General features: G+C 44.4%; 1 protein-coding gene and 1 long non-coding RNA gene across 2 annotated transcripts in view; one reads left to right on the top strand and one right to left on the bottom strand.

Annotated features, from left to right (window-relative positions):
- The window catches only part of TMEM178B (transmembrane protein 178B), a 354,285-nt gene that overhangs the window by 136,086 nt on the left and 203,269 nt on the right, over nt 1-14,930 (top strand). The window lies entirely within an intron of this gene.
- On the bottom strand, nt 264-14,667 carry LOC118900874. Its single transcript, XR_005021243.1, has 3 exons — nt 14,599-14,667; nt 13,926-13,930; nt 264-274 (listed from the first exon to the last, which is right to left on the bottom strand). It is a non-coding gene; the product is annotated as an uncharacterized LOC118900874 (long non-coding RNA).

Here is a 14,930-nt window from a genome sequence, read left to right as displayed (position 1 = left end):
AAGCATGTGTGGTTCACTGAAATGAAACAACAATAACAGCAAGAAAACCACATACTTTATTTGAAAGTAAGAAGAGGAGGAGGTGAATGGAGCACCGTGAACTGGGGAATGGGGTGATGTCGGTGGAGACACATAGCCAGGGAGCTGAGTCAGCAAGTTGTGTAGCTGGTCCCCAGGGTTGGAGCCCGGGAGTAGTGCATGATGTAGATGCAGGTAAGTCATAACTGGAAGCCCAAGAATAGATCTGAGTCCGGATTGGAAAGGCCCTACTTCTCTGTGGAGGCAAAGGAAGCAGCTCAGGGTTATAACAACCTCCAGGGCTTGGGAAGAGAGACCACCAGGCAGCCCCTGGAATGTTGTCGCCCATCCTCACCTGACTTGGGATGTAATAAAAAGCCATACTTGCAATGTGTCTTGACTGTAAAACCCGCACCCCAAGATTCTCTGACCTGTAGGAACAATACCTGTGCTATTCAACTGAAGTATCATGGACCAGGTAGGGAGGTAACATTGCAGAGAAAAAATGTGCAGACCAGGAATGTGAAGAACCATTGCTGGGGGGAGAATCACTCCTCTTTGTGATGATAACAGTAAGCGAACCTGGGCAGGTCACACCAGAGGGCGGCTGGGCAGTCCCCTGCCTGCGTGTGCCTGTGCGGGTTACCTGGTCACCCTTTGTGCCTGTGTTCCCCACAGCCGCCCTGAGACCAATAGCGCACATGCTTCCAGGGGTCTGTGTGGTGAGGGGTGCCGTTTGTGGTCAAGGAACACAAGGAAATTGTTATGTCCCCTGGGAAGAGCTGAAGCCTTTATCTCTGGACTTCTTAAAAAGGGCTTTAAGTAGGTGACATCACCAGCTATATGTGTAGCTTAGCTCTTGGGTGTCAGGATGTCTTTTCTTTGCCCAAATAAGCAGAGATGGACAGGTGTTTCACAGTAATCACCACAACTGAGAAGAGCGAGGGGGAACTGATACGAGCTTCATTTTTTGTGTATGTGTGTGTGTGTAGCTGACTCAAATATCCTGACTTCATTCCTGAGCTCAAATGCTTGTACGTGTGTGTGCACACAATACCCTTTTTCCATAACGTTTTCTTCATATCTGGGGACATCGTAGGTGGGTTCACTGAGAAGCAGGCTGTCTTAGTTCGGGCTGCTGTGACAAAAACATGATGGATGGGAGGCTTAAACAAATGTTTATCTTCTCAGTTTTGGAGGTTGGAAGTCCAAGATCAACGTGCCTACAGGCTACAGATGTGTTCTGGTGAGGGCCCACTTCCTGGTTTGCAGATGGCTGTCTTCTTGCTACGTACATCTTCACATGGTGGAGGGCAGAGAGAGGAAACGATCTCTCTAGGGTCTTTTCTTGTAAGCACTAATGCCATCATGAAGGCTCCAGCTTCATGACATAATTACCTCGCAGAGTCTCCGTCTCCAAAACCCATGACGTTGGGGATTAGGGTTTCAGCATATGAAGGGGGGAGTACACAATCGTTCAGTCCATAACATAGACCTTGAGACTGAGCTTTGCATGCAGAGAGTTTACTGGGAAATGCCCTGTGAGGGAACGAGAGAGGAAAGCAGGATTGGGCAGAAGGAACAGCTAGATGGTAATGGAGTGACGGAGACCTCAGCTGCTCGCACAGGGGCTTTGGAGCCGGGATAGCCCTTCAGAGTGTCCTGTCACTGGGTGCAGGTTGCTGCTTGGAAAGCGTCTAGCCTTGGGCGAGGCGGCTCCCTTTGGCCAAGGACAGTGACCAGGGAGAGTCTCAGCTGTGAGCCTCGGTGCTGCAGAGGGATCTGGTGGCGTATCACAGCGTCCGCTACAGGGGGCGGCAAGAGTCTCAGAACACCTCCATTCTGACAACTGTCCACCACCCTGGGCCCATCTGTGGGTTTCCAACAGCAGAATAGCTTTCTTGATGGTTCTAGGCATTGCATCAGGGAGTCAGGGCTTGTCCGCAGGACTTGGTGGTCCTGCTCCAGAATATCATCGACCTCGTGTATAAGTGAACGTGGGCCGTTTTCCCCCTGCTTTTAGGGAGCTAAAGTTGGTCACTTTGGAACAGCACTGTCCAATAGAAATATAAGATGAGCCATAGACTGAAAAGTTTTAATAGCCACTTTTTAAAAAATGAAAAGAAACAGGTGACGTTAACCTTAATAATGTAGTTTATTTAACCTAAAATAATCAAAATTTTATTTCAACATGTTATCTATTTTTAAAAATTTTAATAAGTTATTTTAAAATTTTTGGTACTGGGTCTTCGGAATCCAGTGTAAGTTTTACAGTCTCCATCTGGACCAGTTAGATTTCAAGTGCTCAGTAGGCACGTGTGGCTAGTGACTCCTGTATTAGATGGCTTAGAAAGCAATTTCTTTCTGCTATGAATTCCACCCCCCGCTCCGATTAATAAAATGAAAGTTTTTTTTGGAGGGAGTTTAGGAAGCCAGTAATTCAAATTCATCACCATTAATATTAAAAAATATGTATAAAGTACAGGGTTGGATCTGTTTTGTGTGTGTAACACTAAGAAGGCTATAGCTTCCTTCTAGAGGCCTCTAAGCTTCTGTTACAGTGTTTAAGCTTCTAAATCTACACAATCCATTTTCAGGGTCTTCTGGGCTCTGGGCCAAGTTTCAAGAGATGATATAGTTTATGATGAACTGAAAACAACAACAATAACAGCAACAAACCAACAACAACCTGAACCTGATAATGTGAGCATCAGTACCTTAAAAAGTCCCAAGATACTGGGATATTAGGCCATAAAAGTAGAAGATACTCTTCTCTCTTCCACGGGTGATGATACCTTTACTTTCCCAAAGTAGAAAGTTGATGATTTTCTCTGTTGCAAATGAGGACAAGAATTTCTGTGAGTAGAAATTTTACTTTTAAGAATGTTTGGGGGTAAAACTCTTTAATTAATTGGATTACATTTTCACCCCAAAGAGAATGCTGTCAGAAGTGAGTTAGATCTACATTTCTTTGACTTTGGCAAACCCCAGGATGGATTTTCCAGCTGCAAGCACTTTTTGCTATCATTTACATAAAGTGGATTGCTTTCTTACCCTCCCCTGCTCTGGGTGTGCTTGTGTTCCTTTTGTTCATTCACATCTCTGTTTTTCTCCTCCTCCTGGTGATTTGGTACCTGCCAGCTTTTGGAAAGTTCTCCGAAAGGTGGGTGCTGGCGAGGTTGCCCTTGGACTTTCTGCCCTGTGTCTCCTCTGGGCAGGAAGCCCGCGGAAACCCTCTCTGTGAGGTCAGAACATTATCGCTTCCTTTCAGATCCCTTTTTGATCCAAAGTGGGTTTCTGCTTCCCCTGGCTCGTCTCACCCCAGACATCAACATGGCAGATTATTTAGAATTCATCTGACTCCTCAGCTATCAAGCTCCGGCAAGATTTGGGTGCATGTGGTGATGCTGGTTTCCATTAGATCTCTTTTAAAATAGCTTTGCTTTGCTTCCTTCAGAGCAGTGCTAACTGATAGAAGCGCGATGTGAGCCATATACTAAATTTTTAATTTTCCAGTAACTGCATTAAAAAAAAAAAAGTGAAAAGAAACAGGTGACATTATATTTAATACTGTATTTTATTTAACCGTATCTATCCAAGATAACCTCATTTCAGTATCTCATCAACATAAAAAATTATTAGTTGAGATATTTTACATTCTTGATTTTCATACTAAGTCTTCAAAATCTGGTGGGTATTTTACACTTAGAACACATCTGAATTTGAGTGCTAAATTTTCATCAGAAATATTTGCTCAGTATTTAGAGTTCAAAAAATTTACAGTGGAAAATGTGGATTCACATATCCAAGTTGTTTCAAACACACGTATAAGTTTTTCAGTAACTAAATTGAGTACCCTCCAAAATCAGTTTTCTTTATTTATCCGTGTTAATAAAACTGGTTTATCAGTGAGGAATGAATTGATCTGCCTTTGAAGCAAAGTGAAAAGTAGTCCTACTAAATAACATTGTGTTTCATGAAAAAAGACTTTATATTACTTTCATTTTTAAATATAAGCTTAAGAGTAATTAAAATTGTGTCAAATTAAAAATTCATTTTCTCGATCACAGCAGCCACAATTCAGATGCTCAATTCAGGCACATGTTGCTATCTTAGGATATTTTAAAGCCCTGTTGAATTGAAAAGAACAAAATATAAACAGAACTTTATAGTGTTTTTTTCCACAGTATCCCCCCTCTGTTTGGTTATTTTCAAGTGTTTCGTTTTAAACGTGTGTATGTGTGTCTTCTTTAACTACCTTTCTGACTCTTTATCTGGGATTATAACTGCTGTTTTTCTACTTTTTAATTGCAGCAGATTTTGTTTCCTGCCTTTCCGATATCGTTTTTCATCTCACCCTCCATCCAGCTTTTTTACTTCCCCTCTCTCCTCCTTTCATATCTGACTTTCTTTATGAACTAGTCATACAGTGTATTTTTTTTTTAAATAGATGTTGTTTTTAGAGCAAGCTGTAGGATCACAGCAACACCGAGTGGAACATACAGAGATTTCCCATGTACCTCATCCCCTGCCCCACATGCACAGCCTCCCCCATCATCCACCTCCCCCACCAGAGCAGCGCACCTGTTACACCCCATCAACCTACACCGACACCTCGTTATCACCCGAAGTCCATAGTTTACCTTAAGGTTCACTCTCGGTGGTGTACGTTCTGTGGGGTGGGGAAATGTCGAATGACATGCACCCATCACTGCAGTATCATACCGTATTTTCACTGCCCTAAAAATCCTCTGTGTTCCACCTTTTAAAAAAATTATTTTTTTGTATTGAATAATTTTGAATTCCCAGTAGTTAAAAAAAAAAAAAAAAAGGAGACAGTTTAGATTTTTCCCTTACTCTAAAATAAAATTTAAGCAGACCTAAACAACTAAACTCCTGGAACCCTTGATTGATTTCCTTTTCTTGAGGGTCACTGACTAACAAAGGGGAAAAATATCCCTGCTATTCAATCCATCTGAGGTCAGCTAGGCACTCTGTGTTGGGTTTTGCCGAGAGGGCTGCTGGGACGGTCACTTGTTTTTTCGGTCTGACCCCAACAATTAGCTTCTGTTTTGAGATTAAAAAGAACACAGAAGGCTCTCAGCTCTTCTATCGTTGCAAGGGGCGAAGGGAGGTCAGCTCTGCTTTGTGGGGTTATGGTCGCCATGGGAAGTGATAAACAGCATCTTAGCCAAGGATGTGAGATGCTTATGAAGCTGAGGGAAAGGTCAGCTGGGACGGGGTGTTGTCATTGGACAAGACCTGGGGGGAGAGGGGACTGAGGCAGGGCCCTCAGGTTAACTTGGGCCAGTAGATGTGTGACCTTGAGTAAGTCACTCTCCTCCTCCGACCTCAGCTTCCTTCCTCATTGTCAGATTCAGCTGCCTCTGTGTGGTTCTTCCACTGTATTAGCCTCTGAGTCCAGATCCACTTTTTTAGAACACACTCATTCCTACTGCCAGGCAGGCACCCAGTTACAGAACTGAGAAGAGGTTAAATCAAGCAGTTACATTATTAAAGGCAGTGGGGAGAAGGAATAAAATAGTAGCTAATGTATTTCCATGTTCCATTTTCACTCTCCAGATAATTCAAGTCTGCATGAGTTGTTTTTGCTTGACCCCTTAAGACCCAAACATGTATCCACCATGCACGCACATCCTCCAGATGCCTGGCCCAGATGTGGCCTGGCACTCTGAGCTTCCTCTACAACTGGCAGAAGAGGCAAACTGGGGCCTCTTGGGATGTGGATGTCTTGGGAGCATTTCGCATAGTTCAGTCTTACTCAGTTTGCCAAGTGTTTATTGAGTATCTACTTATCTTTTTTTTTTAATTAATTTATTTTTGGCTGCTTTGGGTCTTCATTGCTGTGCGCGGGCTTTCTCTAGTTGCCGTGAGCGGGGGCTACTCTTCGTTGTGGTGCGTGGGCTTCTCATTGCGGTGGCTTCTCTTGTTGCGGAGCACGGGCTCTAGGTGCGTGGGCTTCAGTAGTTGTGGCACACGGGCTCAGTAGTTGTGGCTCGCGGGCTCTAGAGCGCAGGCTCAGTAGTTGTGGTGCACGGGCTTACCTGCTCCGCGGCATGTGGGATCTTCCCTGACCAGGGCTTGAACCCGTGTTCCCTGCATTGACAGGCGGATTCTTAACCACTGTGCCACCAGGGAAGTCCTACTTAATTATCTTTAAACCTATATTTTTAGGCTCATATTTTGTGCTAGTCCCTGAAATAAGCATTTTATAAAGATCAGCTCATTCACTTATGTGTTAAGATAGGCAGATACTTTAAAATAAATTCACCAACACAGTTCCTATCATCCAGAAGCTCATAGAATACTTTAAGATATATAATATGTCTGCAGGAAACAGTTAAGAGTCCAAGGCATTGTTTTATTAAGTGCATAAGAGATGGTAAGTGCTTCAGACATTCATGGAAGGGAGAGATCAGTTAGGACTAAAATTGAGTCATGACGATAGTTCTCATGGGATACGTGGAGAGGAAGGAAGATAGTTTTTTGAGTAGGAATAATATGGGTTACAGTTTTAGTTATGGTTGACTGGTAGGTATATGAGAAATAAAAGACACACAGGTAAGCCGTTGTTGAATGAACAGATGAATGGCTTCAGGCTTCAGGTAGGGTGACCAAACCTAGTTAGGCTGTTGAAGGAGAATAGTTTGTGATGACGACATGTCCAGTTGGAGATGCTTGTGGACACCTGAACTGGAGCGTAGATGAGAAACCGAGGGAGGAATACAGATTGAGAGTCATGGAGTAGAGGTGATCGTGAAGTCATAAGTAGGATGTGTTTCCTAAATGAAGGAGGAGAGTGAAGGCCAGAGTCCGTGAAGTGCACAGGGCTTGCACTTGGGGGAAGAAGGGGTCAGCAAAGGGCACAGAGAAGGGGTGACCAGAGACATGGGAGGAAAGCAAAGAAGCATCACATCGAGGGGTCAAGGAGTTGAGGAGGTTTCCTGGTGTGATAGCGGGAGGGACAGCGGAACCACGGGCAGGCCAGAGGCGGAACCCAGGGTTCTTCTGGATGAGGACGAAGAAAGGACTTAGTGGAAAGAGGTTTGTTCATTTCACGCCCATAGATAATTTTGCTCACAGGGCCTGGATGTTACTACAGGATGATTGCCAGGGTTGAGTCTTCTTTCGAGTACACTTTATAAAATGGAAAAACACAACAAAAAAATCTCTGAGAGCCTATTGAGTTTACAGCACGGAGAGGAATCATTGAGGTCTCAGAACTGTTTCCCTTCCCTTCTGAGAATCCTCTTCTGCAAACTCTCTTGTATCTGCAAATAATGCACGTATGTTTTCACTTGTCCCCAGGCTCAGATGCAGGCACACTGCACTCATAAGCCGGCGCCCCTGACAGAGCTCCATAGTATTTGGGAATGTCTGTAGATTTTCAACTGAAATAGAGGCAGGGGAATCAGCATGCTATGAGCAGATCTGCTTCCAAACCTATCCCAAATCCACATTCTTTTCGTTGTGTAAGTTGTCCAGTGAATTTCATTATGGTGCATAATGTTGTCATGTGGAATCAGATGTAAATCCACTTCCATTATGTAAACAAGCACTATTTGGATCTCATTCCAGAACCACCATCAGACTGGAAAAGGGTTAGGAGGTAAGGATGGAAATAGTAGAATTTGGGAAATTTTTTTTTTTTTTTCTGAATTCTGATTAAACCTGTAACTTCTAGAGATTTCTACAGACTCTACAAGAGCCCGTCTGGCTTTGGTTTAGCACAGCCTACGTTTTGTTCAAATTTGTTTCTGAAGGGGTTGATTCGGACTAAGAATCAGATTCTTCCAGGTCCTAGACATCAATGGAAGAATGGCAGCAACTTCTGTACATTTTTGTTGATGTTCATTTCAGTGGAGCCATGCTTATTTTAGTTCAAATCAAATCATATCATCAAATGTTTATTATTCCCTGAGTAAAATGGAATTGAAAAGTACTTACAGGTGAGTGACCCCTTCTCCTACATTGATGCAAGTGGCAGTTTTTCATTCATGATTTCAGCAAGTATCTATCAGGTCCAGTTTATCATCAGGCAAGGGGTTTTTGAGACTACAAAAGGCTGTTTGGAGTGGTATCTATTCTTTAGGAGCTTATAGCCTACGTGGAGAGACAAGAATAACTCAAATAAAAGGATTTTAAAATAATCTGGCTAAATATATAAAGTATTTTATAGTATAGCCTGTGTGCTTAGGAATGCAAAGGAAGTTAAGTAGTATTAAGTGAGGCAGTAACCAGAGATGGCTGCTTGGAGGAGGTCGAGTCATGAACTGGATGGACCATATTGGACGGTAGAGTTAAAACTGGAAGAAATAATTGAAGCTGGAAAATAGCCTAAACATATACAAAGGTACAGAGGCTTGGTGGAGGTGGAGCATTTGTGTTGCAGAGGATGAAATTGGGTAAACTGATTGGGGTTAGGTTACAGAAAGTCCTAAGTGCCAGACTTACCAATGCTGTGTTCCAGAAGGACATGGAACCTGTGCAGGTTTCCCGTAGGAGAGTGACGGCATAGAGAGAATGTCCAGTCACCTCTAGCCCTCTTTTCTCCATTACCAAGCATTATTTCTTTAGAGCACTTATCACTCTCTGCAGTCAGTATGTATCTATCTGTTTACTTCTTGTAGCGCTTCTCCTCCTCTAGGATGTGAGTGCCTCGAAGTCAGGGATCTTGTCTGTCAGACTCACTGCATGACCCTTCCTAGCATGAGGAAGAATGCATGGTTGAGTAGTGTCTCTGTCACCATGTCTCTGTCCGTGTCTGTACATATAGCTCTATCTCTGCCCCTGTCTCTGCTTTTACTCTCTCTGGAGAAATGCATCCTCACAAAGTTTTGTGTACCATTTTAGGCTGCTCCCATCACCCCAGACCCATGAAGGACCCTGCAAGCAAGTTAGGATCACACATTCTGTTCAAGGAGTTTGGGTTCAGCCACCTCCGTGGCGTCTCCCTCTGTCACCAGGGAAAGGGTTTTTCTTTGGGTCTCTCATTCTTCTTGCCAGTGGGGAAAGGGAAAGAGGGTGAGCAATGTGCTTTCTCCATCTCTGTACCTCCAGTGGAGGATGTAGTGGAAGAGTGAATGAGAGAGGATTTCTGGCAGCTTCTTCAACAGGTGAGAGCAGTTAGTACCAAGATGTCTCCAGTGTCTGATTGGAGGTCTGATGTCTCCAGGCCAGGTGAAATATAGGAGGCTGAGTTAAATTTGAGTTTCAGATAAACAATGAATAATTTTTTTAGTGCAAGTATATGCTTCTACTAAGGCAAGTGTAAGTATATAAGTATGTCCCCATTATTTTCTGAGACATACTAAAAGGTTACTCATTATTTATCTGATACTCAGATTTAACTGGGTGTCCTGTTTTTTTCCCCCAACTCTAATAATCCTAATTAGGATCTAAGGGCTTTTACAAGGTCCTAAAGGCACCATCACATCTACTTACTCAGTCCTCTGTTAATACACATACAACCCATCTACGTCTTCCCTTCCTTTCAATTCTATTTCCATAGTACCCTGCAAATTGTTTCTTAAGTCACAAATATTTTGTTGTGTGCACGGAGCTGGAATCTCTCCTTACTGTGATTTTCCAACTTTCTGCTGAGATTTCCTGCTGAGATTTCTGGGATGCAGACAGTGAGGGTTGTTTGATATCAGTGGCTCCCTCTAGAAAAGTGTGGAGAGCTGGTCTAGCTGGGAAGGGCAAGAATGGCACTGATGGTGGAAGGGCAGAGGAATGCCTGGTAAGGGAGCGTGTTAGCTGATGTTGAAGCATGAACAGTTGGCAGTCACATGGGAAACAGTGAGAAAACAAGCCCTATTGCGATGTGCCCGACTAAGGGTGGGGTTGTTAGGAAAAATGGAATATGGCAGCTCCCTGGAGTATTTTCTGCTGTAAACAGGAAGTTCGTCTTCTGCCATTGCAACAGGTGATGATACAATTTCATGTCTTCCCTGGAGATGCTTTTCAGAGTAGCAGAATTTTAAAAACAAATTGTATGTGGTTATATTAAATCGAATATGAGACTCACCTCCATCTAATATCATTGTAATAATTCAGAGACAAACTCTAGGGGAGATGATTAATTCCACATAGGTGTTACTCTCTTTAAGGAAACAGACTGTAAACTTACGGCGCCAAAGGAGTAGTGGTGAATTCATTTGAAAGAAAGGAAACTTGCAAAATGAAAGATTTTCAGGTGGAAATTGGCAATAATAATAATAATTACGGTAGCAACAACAACGATTACTACTCTTAGCTCAGTTACTACTTAAGCAACTGTGTGTGCCTGGCGTCTTATACTGAATGGATGCATTGCTGCCAGTTTTCGCAAACGCTCTGCAAGGTGGCTGTTATTGACACAGTTTTACATAGGCGGAAACTGAGTCTCGCAGAGTCACATGGCTGGTGAATGGTGCGCCGAGGGTTGGAACTCAGCAGTTGCTGACTCGAGCGCCCATGCTCCTCCGGGGCCACCTCACCAGCACTGGAGCCAGCGTGTGCAGCATGCAGTGCGGGGAACACTCCCGGGAGGAGGGAACGACGTCCCAGGAATTGTGAGTGTCGAGTCCAGAAATGCTCAAGCAAGGGAGGAATCCTGATTTGAATAAGGGCGCCGGGTGGCGGAATAATCAGAGGAGAAATCTCAGAGTTTGGAAGGTGCTTCAGAGTTCTCAGGGTCCTGAACAACCTGAACCACTCCCAGGCCTCATGTGTAGGGTCCTGGCCACCACGACCTCAGCCTTCTGCTGGAGCCTAATATGTCATCTGTGTGAAACAGGTACACGGCGAACTTACTGGATCCCTATCCACAGCCTGATGCCCAGGCTAAGTTTGCCGTATTACATACAGGATGCTCAGTTACATCTGAATTTCAGATAAACAGCAAACACGTTTTTAGTATAAGTATGTCCCATACAACGTTTGAAACATACTTATACTGATGATTTATTTGTTGTTTATCTGAACTTTGAATGTAACTGGGCATCCTGTCTTTTTATTAGCTGTTCCTGGTAGCGCTGGTCCAGGCTCCTGCCTCCTTTTGGGATGGGTTTCTGGCCTGCTTGCTTTTCCTCTTCAACCTAACATCTTGTCTGTTAGGCAGGTTAGTAGAGCTTCAGGTCACTTTTACAGCACTCATGTGTTAATTTACTGAATCTTCATACTTAACCCTATGAGTAAGTACTATTATTATCATTCAATTTTATAGATGAGACAGTTGAAGTACAGAGAGGTTAAGTAACATGTTCAAAGTCACACAGCTAGTGAGAGGCAGAGGAAGGATTTGAACTGGGCAGTCTAGCTCCAGAATGAGTGTTCTTTTCCACTACCTTGTACCCCCTCTTGTGTAATTGGGACAGAACCAGAAGGAAATACATTGAGACGGAAAGAAAGCATGGTGGAGTAGAGAGAACCGTTCAGTTACTGGAGCTCAGAGGAAAGAGCAGAGAGTGGAGTAGAGAGAACCTTTCTCACAGGGGCAGAGCAGGTTCCCGGTGCCCACCTTCCCTCGGTCCTCCCGAGACCTCCTGATAGCATTGGAGTCTGCCTCTCCGCAGCCAGAGGCTCCTGCTGAGCGCTGGGCCACTCACAGCTCTTCCACCCCCTCCCCAAGAGATGCTAAATCAGTTTCTCTTTCCCACTGGAGTGTTTTAACCTTCTTCACCAAGTGGAGCCCTGACCAGCGTGCCTCAGGGTTCCTGAAAAGCCTTTTTCACATCAGACAGGACCAAATGGGTCTAATCTCACTACAGTCTTTCTGAAAACACTTATGGGGGACATTTCTCCAAACTCCAGGCTGTGGGAAAGGAAGACCCCCCCCCCCTTCATAGACCTTTACTTTGTATTCAACTTGGTGTTTCCCTAAAGGGTCAGCTTTAACAGTCTCCCTTAGGCCTCTGTGCCGCGGGGCTCCACCCTGAAGATACAGTGATGGGTAAGAGGTTCCCAGTCTAACTCGTATGGGAACCCCTCAGTCCGCAAGGAGGAAGCACTGTCTTTGCCAGAAAATTCTATGCCAGGGGCAAAAACGGACAAGCAAACAAACAAAAACACCCCACAGGAATCAGAGAGATGCATAAAGAAATGACAGATAGAAGGGGCCAGACGGTGCACGTGGACAGTTGTCCAGGGAATCACATAGTATGTGCATCCGGGAATGGGCCAGAGGGAGGTGATCCAAGATGCTACTGGACAGGATCAGGGGAGCATGAGAGGGAGAAGAAAGAGCACGGCTCTCTCATAGCTTCTGAAGTTCTGCAGCTGCAGACGGTTCAATTAACATTTATTGACAGGACCTACTAGGTGCACGATGTCGAGTTCCCAGGTAACTACTTAGCCTGCAAGATTACTGCATAACATAAGTAAAAATCTTAACACATTAAGCCATAATTATTAACTAAAATGACAGTAATAACTCCAGAGCAAACTTATAAAGCAAAATTAGAGTGTTTATTACCCCAGGTATAATTTAATTTATCGACCCCGGATTGTAATTAACTGTTAGTTACAGTGTGTCCCAACCCACAGTACTCTCTCCAAGGTAAACAGGCTCTCATTTCTTTAACTTATTAGTAGACTTGGCCTTAAAATGACATTTTTTTCCTCAGGCTGCCTCCCCCTGGGCTTTTCGTCTGAGGATGTCAGCAGCTGCGCCCCGGAGGAACTCACATGAGGGGCAGCGCGTTTTACCCTTCCCAGGGTGCAAGGGAAGTCACAACTGCTCTTTGAAATTTCAGTCAACTTGATGCTTCTTTTATCATTTAATTCTTTTATTTTTCGCTTAGGAGAAAGGAATTTCTCCAAGATTTCTATTTGCTTAAGGCTTAAAAAAAATGGGATTCTACTGTGTATTAGTGTTCTTTTTCAAGCTGCTTTGAGATAACAAGAGAAAGATTTTGCCAAGCTACAGAACTGACTTGATGAGAGGCAACTGATGAGACAGGGGAAGAGGGCTCCAATGCGAGCCTCTTGGTCTGTAGGCTCCTCTCCCCGCTAGGCTGAGCTGGGAGGCGGGCACCAGGCCAAGATGGGAGAGACGCTGAGGAGTGGGGACTTCTGCAGTAGAAGCGGCTGGTCTGCAAGGTGAGGACTGGACTTCAGTCCCCTTCCCCATTTGGGTGTCTGAGCCCTCTCGCCTGCATGCACAGCTGCAGAGGCTGGAGCGCAAGCTACCTCATCTTCTAATATTGTCCATGTTTGCTGTTCTCAGAAGGACCAAGGCAGCCATGTGAAATTGTGAACTCTTCAATAATCCAAAGGGAAACCGGTCAAAATGTGAGAGTAGCTCTGGTGGGTAAAGCTGAGAATCAAGAGACGAGAATTCCTTGGGCCTATATTTCTGTTCCTGTGGATTTGATCTCATCTGGATTGTGGAGGTAGAAAACAGACTGTTTCATAGATTGCAGGGTACAGGTTTAAAGCTTTGTGATAACCGTAGTAGCTAATGTGTTATCTGCTAATTCTGCACATCTCCTGGATCTCCTTAGCTTTTGCATCTGTATTATTCTTGGATTAGAGTTGCAGGATGTAAAAACTAAAAGACACCATAGAGACTGTCTAGTTCAGTCTCTTTCCTGGAAGTCTAACCATGTTGAAGGGTGTCCAAAGTCACAAAGTCAGTAGTGGCACAGCTGGAACCAGGTGTCCTGACCCTCGGTTTAGGGCTTTTTGCTGGTTTTGCTTCATTTGCCCCAGCTTCATTCTCTGGGCCCCGGGAAGCTGACCCTGATGGCCTGCATCACCTCCGGGCCCACTTACTCTCGGCTTTCCGTCTGGGTTCGGTGAGTGGGAGCCGAGGCCAGAGGGAAGAGGTGGCTTTCTCCATCGGCACCACGCCCCGCCTTCTGCATCCTCCAGTGCTGCAGTGCTGGGCTCCTTTAAGGCACGGGTCCTGCTGCGGGGCGGGGGGTCTCTCCCACTGCTCTGACTCTTCCCAGCCTCACACTTCCCTCCCCTTTTCCCCCAGGCCTAGGGGCGGTGATAGCTTCCCTTTTGTTGCCAATCCAGGGCTGCTTCACTGTCCCTTAAATTCTGCACAGAACTGTGCTAGGTGCCTTCCTGAAACTCTCGTCAGTCAAGTCCTTTTGAGTGTGTTCTCCCTACCCTGTTGCGTCCTGACAGTTCCAGGCACTTCCCTCCTCCCTGGGCTATTGGATCTTAAATCAGCAGCCTCACCAGCTCCAGGCTTCTGCTCTTTCTAATCCCCTGTAGCAGGTGTATCTTGGTTTACACAATAGCTGTGCTCCGGAAACTGCATTAAGTTACACATGTATTAGTTGAGCTCCTATTTTTCTATACTATTTTCATTTCAGATACACATTTTCCCTTCATTTTTGAATGCTTTACAAAGAGTGGTAGCTCCTAAGACGAGGGACCTATAATCCCACCACAAATGGAGCAGAGAGCCTCCTCCTATAATAACGCCTGCATCTGGATCCCAGGGCAAAGAGAGATGCCTTTTGGTAAAAGGAGTTCCGACTCCCTGTCCCCTTCTTTTCTCCCTTCCAGCTTTTTGCTTATTTGTGGGTTTGGCTTTTTGCCTTTCAAAATGGTTTCAACGGGGTTTCGTACGTAGCAGAGCAGCTCCCTCGCTGCGATCTATTGAAAGTCAGCCCTCGACACAAGGGTTTGTTTCTATTTTTTTATTTTTTTATTTTTTTTAATAAAAAAGAAAAAAATAAAAAACAACAACAACAAAAAAAATGGTTTCAAAAGTGTGGCTCACGTGGACTCTGCTAGTAAAGTAGAAAAGAACATTCCTGATGGGAAGGAAGGGTAGTTATTTTGCTGTTGCATTTTTTGGTTTTATTTATCTTTATTGAAGTAACATTGACTTGTAACATTATATAGGTTTGCATGTGTACATTATAGTTCTACTTCTGTATACCCTA

Source organism: Balaenoptera musculus, chromosome 9 (assembly GCF_009873245.2).
Source record: "Balaenoptera musculus isolate JJ_BM4_2016_0621 chromosome 9, mBalMus1.pri.v3, whole genome shotgun sequence".
Lineage (NCBI taxonomy): Eukaryota > Metazoa > Chordata > Mammalia > Artiodactyla > Balaenopteridae > Balaenoptera > Balaenoptera musculus.
The sequence above is the reverse complement of the archived record's forward strand: the minus strand, read 5'-3'. Positions and strand labels throughout refer to the sequence as shown.